The 14,073-nt window shown below is 41.3% G+C and overlaps 1 protein-coding gene across 1 annotated transcript in view; it reads left to right on the top strand.

Moving 5' to 3' along the window:
- Positions 1-14,073, top strand: part of ADCY2 (adenylate cyclase 2) — a 363,250-nt gene that overhangs the window by 308,434 nt on the left and 40,743 nt on the right. The gene's annotated exons all lie outside the window — the stretch shown is intronic.

Here is a 14,073-nt window from a genome sequence, read left to right as displayed (position 1 = left end):
GGCAGAGCCAGGCAAACATTCCCAGTGACACTCCATAGCACCAAGGAGAGGGAGGGGAAATACTCATCTGGGTAGGTGATATGACTGGGACCTAGCATGTTAGCTGTTATCCAGTGGCTGGCACTAGAGCAGAACACAATACTCCTTTCTGAAGTAATAGTAAAAACTAGTGCTAATAAATACTTGCACTGACTTCCCTGACCCAATCTGCCTGTCTGTCCGTCAGAGGCATAATGACTTACATACCCCTGCCCCCTTCACCACTACAGTTGTTCTCCTCCTCTTCCCCCTCCCCAGCATGATGGAAACCACAGTCTGTAGCTATTCATTTAAATAATGACTTATGGTTGATAAATGATAAATATTTAAACCATTTTATTGCAGATCTTAGGTGTTTGGGGCATTGTACCATATAATAAAAATGACTTCTAATATGGTTCAATTATTTCTCATGTATATGAAATTAAATGTATTATTTAAGGTCCCAGTTCTGCTCCCAATTCAGTTAATAGAAAAATTGATTTCAAAGTGAGCAAGATCACTCTTTAAAATTAATAAGCTCAAATCCTGGCTCTTCTCTTATTTTCTTCTTTCTTTCTGTTCTTTGATTACTTCTCTGTGGAAAGCCAAAATGACAAATTGCTTTCCATTTCCAGTAGCACAGGAGTGTGCTTTTCTCTCGTCTTGTAATAAGGAAAATTCACGTAATTGTTTTAATGGTGCGTTGCAAATTTATTAAATTAATAATTCACAAGTAAGCGACTGATTTCATTTCAGTGGGGTTTAAGGGTGGCACTGTCTGATTAAAAAAGGATTGGGAGCCTCCAGTCCTGTGGCTGCATAGCACTGGAATCAAATGGCCCCTTTTAATCTGAGGGACACATGGTCTAGTGGCCTGAGCAGAGCATGGGAGCCGAGAACTACTGTTTATTTTCTTAGGTCCAACCCTGATTCCCTTTTTAAAATTGGGGAAGTCCTCTGATCTCTGTGCCTCGGTTGCCCATCTAAAATGGGAGTAGTAATATTTACTTGGGGTAATTTTTTTTCGAAAATGACTTAGCACAAGATTTTTAAAGGTTTTTTGGCATTGCTATGCTCAGCATTGCTATAACTAACTTATTTAGAAACCTGAATCTCATTTTCAAAAGGGTTTTAGGCATTTAGGAACCAGTCAATATGATTAGGCTCCTAAGTGCCTAAATCCCTTTTGAACACCTTAAAAATATGGGCCTTGGGCACTTCAGAGCCTTAGTTTAATAGAAACTCATTGGAACTTAGGAAAGGTGCTTTTGAAAATTGTACTATTCACTCTTTCACACAGTATTTGCTAGGCTTAATTACTTAAACTTTTTAAATAGTTTGAAAATGATAAGTGTCCATAACTTAATTACAGAATTTTTTTAATACATATTCCTTTTTTTTTTTGCTTTCACATAGCATTTTTCAAGAGACCTTTAGTCAGCCATTTGCAATAGCTATACTTGAGATGACTGAATGATGAAATCCACTTATCTGAGTTCCTAAACATTGGCATGTAAGATTTGCAAAAGGAGTAAACTCTACTAGAACTTTTTTTGGTTCAGTCTATGAGGATAATTGTAGATTTTGGGGGATGAGGGGCTGCGCTCACGTTCCCCACCTTGTATGGTGAGATGGGCTCAAAAGAAACCCCACATCCAAACATTCTCAAAATTCTACTAAGTTTCATTTTGTGTCTGAATCCAAAATTTACATTTCTTCTTTTTGATAACTATAAGTAGAAATAGAACAAAGGTGTTTACGTTTGGTTTGCATTAAAACTACACTAGTGTATAATTGTTTATAAAATTAAAAATTGTTCCTAAAAAAAATAAATCAAAATGATGCTTTTTTCAATAAATTGGCTTTAATCACTTCAAGTTCTTTTTTATTCAGGATACAAATTACAGTAGAGCTTTAAAAGCCTTAATGTCTTGTAGAATTAGCACTTTTGACTGCAATATAACAAATAACGGTGTTCCATGATATTCATGAGATGATAATTTTAAGTACAATTCCCACCTTGGCACTAAATCTTAGCTCTGATTTGCAAAAATGACTTTAAAATATGATTGCAAAATTTGCATTGGCTTAATATTAATAGCAAATTGTGGGTGAGACTGAAGTATCATTATTATATCTCCAAGCAACATATTATTAAGAACAGAGTCCATTAACTGCATTTATTTCCATGAACTCTTTCATTAGGAAAAGGCAAAATGTAGCCATTAGGGTCTAATGGATATCTACCCATTCTGCTCTAATAAATCATAAAATCAAACCCAAATGTGAGCTATAACTCAGCCTCCTATAGAAAGGGACAGTTGTATAAACACTGATAATTTTAAGTATCTTTTTTTACTGCATATTTGAATCTAGTTTTAATTGCTGTTATAGTAATATAGCCAGAAATGATGGGGTGAAATTAAAAAAAGCCCACAAATATAATGTAAATATCAGAAATACTTTTTAACCGTAATGGAGTGGGGAGCTAATTCTGTTCTCATTGAAGATTAGGTCTAGTGAGTTATTTTATAGAGTGTCCAATAATCTCCTGGGGGAAAAGGAATATGCCCCTTTTGTTGGGAATTTTAACTGGATAGAACAAAGCACTAGCAAATACATAATGTAAGGCATAATCCTGAATTCTCAGGGAGAGAGAGATAGAAAAGACTTATTAGGTCATCAAACTTGGGAGATGTACTGAGTAGCTGGAAAGAAGATAAAAAAATATGAATTTTCCTTGTGCCCTGTCAGTCTGTATCATAAACCTAACTTGTGGAACCTGACAGGATTAAATTCATGGTGAGAGTAGCTTTAGAGCGTTTACGAACCTAGGGGAGTTCTGATGCTCCCAAGAATGGCAAATTTTTATGCTAGTCTTATACACACAGCAGGGAATTCAGGTAAATCAGAGGTACCTCTACCACATCAGGCACAGAAGGCATAGAAGAGGAAGTTGTGAATAAAGTCACCACAATGTGTCACAAGCATGCATCTTTGTTATCTACGTGGAACTATGAAACTAGCAGCACTGTGTCTTTTACCAAAACTCAGGACATTCTTTCCTCTATGCTGATTGGTTACTTGCTCCAGCCCAGTCTCTTCAGTTAATTTTTCTTCTCCCTGCCCTGTCTCCATTCTTCCGGTCCTCTCAGTGTCACTTCTCCCTTCCTTTGTTTTTGCTTTTAGCTATTTCCTTTCTGTCTTCATCACATGCAGCCAGTACTAGAATACAGTTTATATACATAACACATAAATAAAAATAAACTAAAACTCACTCAAAATTATTTAAAAATGTGGTGCTAACATGACATTTGTGAACTGCCACTGCATTCCCTGTGCTTGTATGTTATACCCTTTCTCTCACTCCATGACTGCTTGTGATAGATAATAAGCGTGTGAGCTCTTTGAGGATGGGACACTCTCTTGCTATGTGTCTGTAGAGCATCTAGACAATGAACCCCTATCTTGGTTGGGACCTGTAGGTGCTACTGTAATACAAGTAATAGCTAACTGAAAAAGCATTTGAAAGAGACCGTTTTCTTATTTAGTCTATTATTAGAGGGTTGTTTTGTTTCCTCTCTTTGGACCTAGTTTTAACCAGCCTCTGTGGTGATCTGCAAAGTAGGCAAGGAGACAAGCAGCTGGCCAGAATCCCTTCTATTACACCTATGAATATTAGGTTCCTTAAAGGATGTGGGATAGAAGGTGGGGCCATGGCTGAGAAGGCAAACAGAGGGAAGTCTATGTTGATGAAAGAGGCAAGCTTTTGAGATACCCAGAGCTCTTCAGGTCTTAGAAAGGTACTCAGAGTGTCACAGCTAACTACAAGGCGGAACAGATTGTTTTGCATAAGTAATTACCATATTCTAAGGGACCATTCAAGGTGAAGTGGCCCGTTAAAACCTCTGTAGTCAGAGGACAAAAAAGGGGGGTTAGTGGCTTACAAAATGTTGTAATAAGGTATAAATTCAGTGTCTTTATTAAGACCATGATTTTTAGTGTTCAGCACAGTTACTAATTTAAGCTCCCAGGCTCATCTTTTGACGGTGCTGTGCATGTTTCCTTTGAAGATGAGGGCTGAAACATCAGATATGGCGTGGCTGCTTCGTGAAAAATGTTCACTCATGGGTGATATGGTGTTTTTGTTTTTATCATTTTTCTGTGTCAGTTCATTCAGTAGCAAAGTGATTGTCTAGTTTCACACACATAGTTGTAACTGGGGCATTCAGTGCACTGAATGATACACCACATCTTGTGATAGGCATGTGTAGGACCCACAAATCTTGAAAAATGTGAGGCTGGGGGTATTTATCACTGTAGCAGTGGAGATATGTCTGCAGATTTTGTCTCTGTTATTCCGGCAGGGTCTGCTGCCACTTTGAGTTGGTATGTCCTGATCTGTGGGGGCTTCCTTCTGATGATGATCCTGGTGAGGTTGGAAGATTGTTTGAAGGCCAAAATAATGTATTTGGGAAAGATTCTTTCAGGATGTGGGCCCCATGGAGTATGGGTTGTAATTGTTTAATGATACACTATATGGGTTCCAGTGTGGGGTGATACCTGAGAACTCGGGGTGTGCGATCAGAGGGCTTTTTTTCTGTATTGAATTAGGTTCTTTCAGGGTATTTGGATCACTTGTTCCATGATGCGATCTACTTCTGTGGTGGAGTGTCTTTGTTTGGTGAATGTGGTTTTAGGTGTGTCTAGGTGTATATCCCAGATATGTAAAATTATTATGAAATTATTAATTATTATTATTGTTAATTACTATTATAAAATGGATGAGTATGGTGATGTGGTTAGGATGGCTATTTGAGTGTTGTCCATTGTCTTGTAGATATTTGAGACAGAAAGCAATGCTGTCATTGTGAGGGATGTTGGTGTATAAGGAGGTGATATCCAAGGTGGCAAGGATGATGTTCTGAAGGAGGTTGTTAATGTTGCGGAGTTTCTGGAGGAAGTCGGTTGTGTCTTGGAGGAAGCTGGCCCTTTGTGTGGTGAGTGGTTTGAGAATGGTTTCTATGAGTCCTGATACTCCTTCAGTAAGAACGCAATGGCTAGACATGATGGCCCTGACAGGGTTCCTTTGTGCAATTTGAGAAGCACGTAGAAGATCCCTCAGGTGGGTTCATGGGGGATGATACTGTAGATTTTCTTTTGAGTTGTTTGAGGAAGGATTTGATTATATCCTTAAATTCTTCGATGAATTTTAGTGTGGGATCTTCTTTGAGTTCTTTATAATAGATGGTGTCAGAGAGTTGTCAGTTGGCCTCATTAATGTAGTCATCACAGTAGGGAACTACAATGACACCCCCTTTGTCTGCTGCTTTGATCACTATCTGGTAGTTGGATTTCAGGGACTGTATATCTGTCCTTTCAGCAGTGGAGAGACTGTCATGGATGTGATGTTTGTTAAGGTTTTCACAGTCAGGTTTTTTGCCTGCAGCAATCAACATAACGAACAAGTGTGCGGTGTCATCTGATTTGGGATGTGCAGTCAGATGATTCTTTTTTTCTCATGACTGTCAGTGGGGATGTGGTAGTTTTGGATAGTGTCATCACTGTTGTGAAAGAATTCTTTGAGGTGGAGTCACTGAAAGAATACCTTTAATTCTCCACATGTTAGTAAGGTTCTGCAATGGAGCGGAAGTTCAGTCCCTTGGAGAGTACAGATAATTCATTTCCTGTTACACTTGGTCTAGATAAATTGATAATACTAGGGTGTCATGTAGTGTCTATGTGGTGGGTCCTGATACCATGATTTCTCTCAGAGGTGGTGTTCTCTGGGTTGTGGAGTTGTAGTTGGTTCCACTTTTTTTGTTTTTGTGTTGGATGGCTGTCATCAGTGGGGTTTTTTTATACTTGACTTGGGTTTCTTGAATGCTCTCCAGGTAGGTTTCCTGATTTTTTTCTTTCCAGCATATGGGGATATGTGATTATTCTTCTTTGAGTGATGGTCCATATTGTATTCCACTGAAGGTTACCCATGCGCACTATGTGTCCAGAGTCAGAAAATTTCTCTTCACTCCCCCTTCCTCCCCTGTACCTAGGTGCACTTACCAGACTAGGCCTGGGACCCCAGGCTTCAAACTCTATGCCTCCTGCCCACATATTGTCTCGATAAGTGATGAACACCAACAGTCCTTCTACTGCTTGGGAGAAGCTCACATTGCATCTAAGTGCAGTATCTGCCAGTTCTTCTCCAGCCGTACCCAAGAAGACTGGGTTTTCCACCTCCAGAAGCACCTCATGAAATTCTCTATGAAACTTCTTGGACCCAGGCCAGGGAACCTCCCCATACATCAGCCTGAAACTGCAAGGAGTATGCCTCCTGCTACCAAGTCTGAAGCCGGTGCCAGCAGAACCACCCCATGGACCCTGTGACACAGCCTAGGCAGGAAGTAAGGAAGTATACCCACAAGCATGGGGCTAAGTCTTCCTCAAAGATTAAGAAAGTGAACGCTCCTTCCACGAATTCGAGCCACAGAGAAGGAGCTCGTGCCAAATCTCATAGACATGAAAAGAAGTACCACAAACAAGGAGGTTCAGCAATTCTGAGCACTGGTCCACCAGTACTGTCAGCATCTGCACCTCACAAGACCCAACACTGGCACTGAATAAAGAGAGGGTAACTCTGACATTGGGGAGATCAGGAACTGTGTTTGAGCCCCAGGATGTGTTCAAGTTAACAGAACCAGGGCCTGTTGGACCCTTCTACCTCTAGGAAGATTATAACTCCCCCTCATGATATACCCCCACTGTGGAACTCCTTGCTGCCCACTCCAATGCTCTATATCCTTCCACCAGCTCTGACAGTACCACCAAAGGAACTGGAATCTGCCTTCTCTTCCTTTTACGAATTGGAAGCCAGAGAAGTTGACATCTGCCACTGTTGACATCTTGCCATCCATATATGCATTCACAGAGGTCATCCCAGTTTTGGCAACACCCACTGCTTCAACCACCATGGAGCCACTGGTACCCCATGCTGTGGGGACTGCCTCAACCTCATCTGGATATGGTCTACTGGCCATACTACCCTGGTCCCAATACCTTCCCTCAGGACCAGCACGATCTGTGAGGGAGCCTTCATCTGCCTCTCCATTGAGGACTCCTTTTAGCAGGCACTTGGATCTGTTGGTAGAGAAGGAATCCCATAGCCAGAACCAGCAAGATTTCCCTTCTCATCTCCAGATGACTATAGCGTCCCTTTTGCCTCCGGATGACTTTAGGCAGTTTCAAGATCTGCTGTGTAGAGTCGCAGGGGGACTCCAGATTCCCTTGGACAAAATCCAGGATACCCAGCATAAACTACTGGATATTCTTCACTCCTCAGGAACAACTAGAGTTTTAATGGCTTATTAAGGATGCCATTCTAGAGCCTGACAGAACAGTGTGGCACACCCCGGCCACATTCATACCTACTCCCAAAGGGCTAAAAGATGCTATTACATTCCGGCTATGGGGTCTGAGTTCCTCTTCTCACCCTGCCCCCCAAACTCCCTGGTTGTCCAACCAGCAACTGAATGAGCCAGACAACAGCACCCTCACTCTACACCATCTGACAAGGAGAGCAAGCGTTTGGAACTTTTTTGATGTGTAAGGTCTTTTCTTCATCTAGTCTCTAATTCAGGATCGGGAACTATCAGGTGTTACTAGCCAAATACGACTTCCTGAATTACAGCAAATGCGAGGAATTTGCTGATAACCTCCCACATGACCAGACTCATTTTCAGACAATCATTGAGAAAGGGAATCTGGTAGCCAAAACAGCACTTTAGTAGTGGATGCAGCTGATACCTCCTCCAGCACCATGGCAATGGCCATAGTTATGCATAGGAAATCTTGGCTCCACTTCTCCAGTTTCTCTCGGGAGGTGTGTTGAGGTGCCTGGAGTGACTCACAATTGAGAATGCCCAAACTCAGAACAGATTGTCAGAAAATAGGAAAGACACTCCTAAACTGGTGATATAGTCTATCATTATATTCAAGTCAGTAATAAAAGAGTACTCCTGGATCACTACATTAGTTTTACCATGTAATACAGACAATTCCATTGGCATTCCTGGCCCTGTTTATCACCTAGTAAAACTGGACTTTATGATGTAAGGTTATTAAAACTCAAAACACCACGTTAGGTTCTTTCAGTCTGAAAACACCAGACAGTCACCACAGGTCACTGGATGTTCAGGATCTCACCAAAAACAGCGCTATAGCCAATATTTTAGTATCTAAAACTAAAATTTAGTAACTAAGAGAAGAAATAGGAGTTATTAAAAAGTCAAAGCAGATAAAATACATTACTATTGAATCAGAATATCAGTCCAGTTGTTGGTGTCTGCTAATTCTCCGTAAGTCTCTTAGAGTCCTTCCATTAGTCTTTCAGGGATTCCCAAAATGTTTTTTGGGGGGATTTCAGTCCAATGGTTCAAACTTCCCCTGTTCAGAGTTCAGCAGATCAGAGATAGCAGGATCATGCCTAAAGTCCAGTATTTAGCTCTCTCACACAAAGAGCAAGCTGACAGGTGACTTCCCAGAAAAAGTCAGAGCTTGTGTGTTCCTCTGATGAAGAATAAGTGATTGGGTCTGTGTACATCCCATTGTTAACCCAAGGACCCTTCCACTGAAGTCAATGACCCTTTCCTTTAAAGATCAACTCTGCTTGCAGGGCCATTCAAATATAATGCATTTAGTAACTGCAGTTCAACCTAATAGGATGGTCTACAGGTAGTTTACATTGTAAGTAAACAAGTTTCAGATAGACTAAGACATTATCCTTTTAGTAAACTTCATCTAAATGCTAAATACAGGCTTTTTGTTCTAATGACAAGTGAGTATATTTGCATATATAATCTAAGGTAATAAAGAGTTATAAGACATGAAAAGGATTTAGCAACTACAGGTTAATTTGGTTACACCGGGATACATCTAACAGGATGTGGGTAAATACAATTAACATCTGTTCTGCCTGCTAACCTTTTCACATTCCTTTGTTACCCACATACAGTGTATTAACAATTCTTTGAGGTTTTGCCCTGAGCTGACTAGTTGTGAGCGCCGCAAGGTGCAAAATACTATCATAGACCTCCATTTTGAAGATCCTCATCTTTTTAATCAAAAGATAGATGATTCACTACATATACTCAAGGATTTCAGAACCACCCTTTGTTCAGTGGGCATCTACGTTCCTGCTCCTAAGCATAAATTCCACCACGCAGCAGCCACATAATGCTACAGGTCTCCCCAGTTCTACACTCAATGACTGTGTGAGCCACCAAGGAAGGAGCCACCCTTTTCACAGACTTCCTTCTCATAGCTACAACCCTCTGTCCCAGAGATATTTTTGAGAAAATCTTGAAAGCCACCAACCACTTTGCCTACCACCTTATGACCACCCTAACCCATTTGGGGATCATTTAGCACTCTTTTCCCAAGCTTGGTGTGCAATAATAATAGACAAATGGGTTCTGAACATCATCTGCCAAGACTATACGATCAAATTCATCATGCTACCTTCTCCAAAAAACTCCTTCCTATCGTTTCTCAGGGACCACTCTCACAACAGCATTCCCAGCCAAGCCTTGAATTCCTTACTACAAGAGGGAGCAGTAGAATGCATTCCCCCAAAATATAAAGGAGCGGGGTTCTATTCAACTTACTTCCTGATACCCAAAAAGGAGGACAGGTGGAGACCAATCCTCGATCTCTGTCATCTCAACCGCTTTCACAGGCTCACATTTTGTATGGTCACATTGGCAGCGATTATACCATCCTTACAAAAAGGCAAATCATTTATGGCTCTTGATATGCAGGACACTTATTTCCACATTGATACCCATCAGACATTAATAGCTCACCTGAGATTCACAGTTGGCATCCACCATTTCCAGTGCAGCATGCTTCCCTTCAGAATAGCTACCGCTCCCAGAATCTTCACCAAAGTTTTCTCTGTCGTTGCAGCCTATATCAGACGTTACAGGGTCCTTGTGTTTCCATATCTCAACGACTGGCTTCCAGCCATGCTGTCCAAGCATGGAGCCTATGCATCAACCTCCATATTACTCAACTTTCTTTCATCCCTTGGAGTCAGCATCAATGTCGAGAAATTGATGCTAGACCACACACAATCCCTGGAATTTATAGGGGCCACCATCAATTCAGTCACAGCACAGGCCTACCTTCCAATGGACAGGTTCCAAGCAATGAGAGACTTCATAACTTGCATCATCAACAATCTTTATGTACTGGCTAAGACTTGTCAGTACCTCCTTGGCCACATGGGTTCATGTACATACATGACTGCCTTCACTCAACTCCACCTTCATTGCTTCCAGACGTGGCTCCAGACAATTTACTTGCCAAAATGTCATGCCACGGACCTGATGCTGACAGTCCCTGCCAGGATACTGTCATTCCTTCAGTGGTGGACAGAGCCATATCACATATGCATAGAGGTTCTCCTCCCCACCCCTTCCCGAGACAAGATGATCATCACTGACGTATCCTTCATAGGCAGGGAAGCACACAAGGATGATCACATGACACAGGGAACATGGTCTCCCTGAGAATCCAGGATATACTTCAATATCCTCGAACTCCAAGCTTTAAGGAGGGCATGCCAATCCTTTTTCCTGTTCATCCATTCCCATCATGTTCTCATCTTGTTGGACAACACCACCACTGTTTTGAACATCGTCAAACAGTGGGGCACGAGATCGAGTACTCTGTGCACAGAACCAATCAATCTTTGGAATTGGTGCATCAATCACCAGATCCTCTTGTCTGCAGCCTATCTTCCTGGGACACAGAAGGTGCTCGCAGACTCGTTCAGCAGACGTTTTGCAATCGACCATGAGTTGGAACTTCCTGATTCAGTAGTACACAACATCTTTACCTGATGGGGGATTCCAATGAGAGACCTATTCATCTGATATATAAACAGTAAATGCACCACGTACTGTTCCAGGTGAGGTCTCAGACATCACTCTCACGGTGATGCTCTCCTACTCTCCCGGTCACATTAAATCAACTATGCCTTCCCTTCTCTACTGCTCCTGCTCAGGTACTCCGCAGAACGACACAGAACAATGGTCACTCCGATCGCCCTCCGCTGGCTCAGACAATGCTGGTTTCCCAATCTCCTTCGCCTTTCAACCTGTCTACCAATTTCTACCTCGCCTTCCCTGATATGTGACACAATGCAGTAGCAATATCAGACATCCCAATCCCAGGGTGCTCCTCCTCAGAGTATGATATTTGGATAGGCATCTGCTTTAGAACTGACCTGTTCTTCAGCCTGCACGACATCCTCTTCAGCATCAGGAAGGACTCCACTATGCACTGTTACTGGGCCAATTGAAAGTGCTTCGTCTACCTGGTCCAACAAAAGGGAGTTTTACCAGAATCAGTGGGGAATCCCCCACCCCCTCCAGAATCTGTTCTATCCTTGAAGGCATCAGGTCTCACCATTAACTTTCTGAGAATCCAACTGGAGGGAACTAGTGCATTCCACCCGCCTGTGGAAGTTTACTCTTTCTTCACACACCTACCAACCGCTAGAACCTTCCCAACTGTCCAACCAATCACACCCCAATGGGACCAGAACCTCATTCTATCTATGCTAATGAAACCACCCTTTGAACCATTGGCATCATTCTTTATATCCCTCCTCTCCATGAAAGTCACCTTTCTTGTTGCTATCACTTCTGCACAAAGGGTCGGCAAACTCAGAGCTATGATGGCAGACCCACCTTTCACAATTTTCCACAAGGTAGAGTCTCCCTGTGCCTACATCCCATATTTTTACCAAAGGTAATCTCCCAGTTTCACATCAATCAATCCATTCATTGCCCTGTTTTCTCTGTGAAGTAACACGCATCTGCAGAGGAACGTCAACTCCATTCCCTGGATGTCCGATGAGCTTTAGCCTTCTAGAAGCAAAGAACAAAACCCATCAGGAATTCCCGAGACTGTTTATTGCAGTAGCAGAAAGACACAGGGGACAGGCCGTCTCCACCCAGAGAATCTCTAAATGGATTTCGGGTTGCATTGCACTCTGGTACTATCAGGCTTGCCTCCCCATACTGGGGCATGGGTTCATTCCATGGGAGTCCAGGCTTCAACCACGGCCTCCCTTCAGGGCGTGCTGCTGTAGAGCAGCCACAGGAGTTCTGTGAACATCTTTGCAACACATGGCGCCTTAGCGCAGGACTCAGCAGTAGACAGTTTCTTCAGTGAGGCAGTTCTCCGCACAACCATTCCATCCTCATTCTCGCACCTTCCTTCAACTTAGGTACTGCTTGTTAATCACCCTCAGTGGAATACAATAGGGACCATCACACAAAGAAGAAGAGGAGATTATTTACCTGTAACTGGAGATACTTCAAGATATGTGGTCCCTATCTGTATTCCACTTCCTGCCCTCCTTCCCCTCTGCTGCAGATCTGTCTGATTTACAGTAGAGAAGGAACTGGAGATGTGGTCGCTCCATGTTAACCTTTATCATCTTGGACGGAAGCATGAGGCAAGCCAGGGTGCATGTGCGGACCAACGGACAAAAATTTCAGACTCTCCGAGTCTGGGCACATGGTGCGCATGTGTAACCATCATTAGAATACTGACAGGGACCACACATCTCAAAGAACCTCAGGTTACAGGTAAGTAACTTCCTCCTTCTTTTTTGAAGAGGTGCAGGAGATGTGAGGTGCAGGAGATGGTTTCTCAGTTTTTCTAAAGTCCTTCTGCAGAGCTGTTCAGCATATTTGGAGTTTTAGGTAATGGTCAGAGGGTTATAGATGGTGAATCCTCTGGGAATAATGTTTTGTTTCTTGAATTAGCTCAGGAAGCAGATGTTGCTGTTAAGTTTTGCTTCCTTTTACTTCATGTTGTGGAGTGAAAGATTCAAGTAATTCAATCTACTTACCTTATGAAGTGAAGGTTAAGGGGTGATTTTGATCAATCTGTCAGTACTTACATGAGGAACACAATCCGAAAATAGAGGGCTCCTCAATCTAGAAAGCAAAGGTGTAACAAGATCCAGTGGCTGGAAGTTGAATTCAGACAAATTCCAACTAGAAATAAGGCACACATTTTTAACCATATGAGTAATTAACCACTGGAACATACCAAAAATTATGGTGGATTCTCCATGCATTTTTTAAATCAAGATTGGATTTTTTTTTCTAAAAGATATGATCTAATTCAACCACAGCTATTTGACTTGAAGCAGGAATTAATTCAGAGTAGTTCTGTGGCCTTTGTTATGCAGGAGGTCAGATTAGATGTTCACAATGGTCCCTTCTGACCTTGGAATCTATGAATATGTGAATTTACACCCAAAAGTAATTTGGCACTATACATTATTTTGTAAGGTGTGGTTTATTTTAAAGCCTTGACAGTGAACACATAATATATATTTAAATAAGATTTAACTTACAAGCTGTTTCTCAAAAAGATACCCTTATAGTTCAATGAAGAAATGTTTATGCCTCTACAAATATTTCTTTTGGGTATCACACTGATATAATACAGGGATTACAGAAGAAAATTTGGATTTAATTTAGTGTGTCTATGCTGATTTGTTATATTGGATGGGTTTGATTAAGGCCTCATAAAATACAGCCCACAGTGCTTTATCCCTTTATATGAATTCTAGTGTATTAGATCTAAAGAAGGGGAGGATTTATCTCTGTGATTTCCATTAATGTTAATGGAAGATGTACAACTAAACTCGTCGATGTTGTTTCAAAATTTTACCTTATGTCTAGCATCTGTTGACAGAATCTTGTAAATATAATTAGGGGAAAGTGAACTTGTTTAACTACACAGCTGTGTGCATCATATTTATTGAATAAATTTAAATCAGACAAGTCTGTATTTCCTTTTCATATAAAGGATTGTAACATTTACCTTAAACAGCTAAGTAAAGATAGGAAGTTTACAATTGTTTGTTCACTTTTCTTAATATTTGAAAAATAATACTTTATCTTTTTTTGTCATCAAATCTAGAATTGGCTGAAACGTTTTAAAAAACCAAAAATAAACTAATGT

Source organism: Emydura macquarii, unplaced genomic scaffold, assembly GCF_026122565.2.
Source record: "Emydura macquarii macquarii isolate MOO-44397 ecotype Brisbane River unplaced genomic scaffold, CSIRO-AGI_Emac_v2 contig_320, whole genome shotgun sequence".
Taxonomy (NCBI): Eukaryota; Metazoa; Chordata; order Testudines; family Chelidae; genus Emydura; species Emydura macquarii.
Note: the sequence above shows the minus strand (reverse complement) of the source record. Positions and strands in the feature narration are given on the sequence as shown.